This window comes from Chelonoidis abingdonii, chromosome 10 (genome assembly GCF_003597395.2).
Source record: "Chelonoidis abingdonii isolate Lonesome George chromosome 10, CheloAbing_2.0, whole genome shotgun sequence".
In the NCBI taxonomy this organism is placed as follows: domain Eukaryota; kingdom Metazoa; phylum Chordata; order Testudines; family Testudinidae; genus Chelonoidis; species Chelonoidis abingdonii.
In genome coordinates this window covers 165,893-168,036 of record NC_133778.1, presented here as the reverse complement: position 1 = coordinate 168,036, position 2,144 = coordinate 165,893, and the positions used below count along the sequence as shown (strand labels likewise).

The window sequence follows — 2,144 nt, the reverse complement described above, 5'->3', positions numbered from 1 at the left end:
TTATGGGGACAAATGGTTATGAAAACCAATACCCCAGTAAAAGAAAAAAGGTTCTCTCAATCCCAAAGGACCAAGCCCCAGACCCAGGTCAATATACACATTAGATCTTATCCACAAATCACACTGTTGCCAATCCTTTAGAATCTAAAATCTAAAGGTTTATCCATAAAAGGAAAAAGATCGAGATGAGAGCTAGAATTGGTTAAATGGAATCAATTACATACAGTGATGGCAAAGTTCTTGGTTCAGGCTTGTAGCAATGATGGAATAAGCGGCAGGTTCAAATCAAGTCTCTGGAGTACAGTACATTCACAGCTGAGATGAGTCATCAGTCCTTAGTGTAAAGCTTCCATTTGTAGTAAAGTCCCTCCAGAGGTAAGAAGCAGGATTGAAGACAAGATGGAGATGAGGCATCAGCCTTTTATAGTCTTTTCCAGGTGTAAGAACACCTCTTTGTTCTTACTGTGGAAACTTACAGCAAAATGGAGTCTGGAGTCACATGGGCAAGTCCCTGCATACTTTGCTGAGTCACAAGGCGTATGTGCCTTCTCTCGCTTCGGCAGCACATATACTAAAATTGGAACAATACAGAGAAGATTAGCATGGCCCCTGCGCAAGGATGACATGCAAATTCGTGAAGCGTTCTCAATGGGTCAGCTGTATAGCTGATGGTCTTCAATGGGCCATCAAGCAGGCTAGGCAGAGCTGACACCAACTTGTCTGGGGTGTCACCCAGAAGCAGAGCATAAGTTTGAAGTACAGACAATATGGAGTCAATATTCATAACTTCAACTACAAAAATGATACACACATATAGACAGCAAACCATAACCTCTCCATAGACCCCTTACATGCCAACCTTTATACAATATTATACAGTAGTCACAACAGTGATATATACAGTTACAGATTATGTCAATAACGTCACACCAGTTTCTGGAATGAAATAAGCTATATCAGCAAAAGCACTTTTATACTGGGACAGCTGCATCTAACTAGGACTTGCTCCAGCGTCAGAGCATGTCACTGCCATGATGTGTCCAGGTGTTTCACCATACCAATCCAGTCTTAAGAGAAGCAGCAAAGAGTCCTGTGGCACCTTATAGACTAACAGACTTTAAGAGACTCAACCCGCTGCCTGAGCCCCAGACCATCCACCTCTCCCAGGGGCTGGCAAAGGAACAAACCCAAATGAATCATCCCAAAGATGTCGTGAAGCCCTCTTCCCTCAGAGGACTTCTGTAAAGCTGTGGGCCCAGCTGGGCTCCCTGGCTGGTGCAAAGGTACAGTCCCACCACAAAAGGATCCACACCAGCTCCTCCTTTCCTTCCAGGAGGGGTCACCAGGCAGCAATCAGCTGAGTGTTTGCTTTTAGCCAGCCCTTGTTCCAAGAACTGAGGGCTCAAGACCTGCTCTGTTCACTGGTCTGCCATCAACTGAGTTGGGTTTTTCCCTTTTAAGATTCTTCCTCCCATTCTGACATCTTTCAAAGGTGAACCAGGGTGGTGTCCACATTAACTCATTAATTCTGTGTTGCCCATCGTGGGGTTTGTCTGCTCCACCACAGAGTGTCATTAAAAAAGTCACTGATGTTATTATACTGGCAAGTTTCCGATGTCGATCTGGCCTAGAATAACAGAATAAGCATTGCTGCTCTCCCCGTGGTAGTTACAGACTGCTCTCGCCTCTGATTTAATGGGTGGCCAAACTGCAGGCGATATAGGGTTTTGAGCACCACCCCCCTCTTCCCAGTCTCTCTCTCTTAACAGAGTGAAACAATAGGGCAGAGCAAGGTTCTTGAAACAGAGAAGTTTGCAGGAATGGGGCAGGATAAGAAAATAAAGTCCTTGTCTACAGATCCTTGGAATCCTCCCATTTGTTCCACTGACTCACATGGATCTGGGATCAGAGATACATAGATTCCAAGGCCAGAAGGAACCACTGTGACCATCTAGTCTGGCCTCCTGTATAGCACAGGCTAGACACCTGCCTCACAATCCTTCCTAGAGCAGATCACTTAGAAAAACATCCAGTCTTGATTTAACAATGGTCAGTGATGAAGAATCCACCACAACCCTTGGTAAATTGTTCAGTGGTTAATTACTCTCACTCTTCAAAATCTATGCCTTATTTCCGGCCACTGG

The 2,144-nt window shown here is 44.9% G+C and overlaps 1 pseudogene; it reads left to right on the top strand.

Annotated features, from left to right (window-relative positions):
* The first annotated feature begins 541 nt into the window (after positions 1 to 541).
* Positions 542 to 654, top strand: LOC116822455 (U6 spliceosomal RNA; annotated as a pseudogene).
* The last annotated feature ends 1,490 nt before the right edge of the window (positions 655 to 2,144 follow it).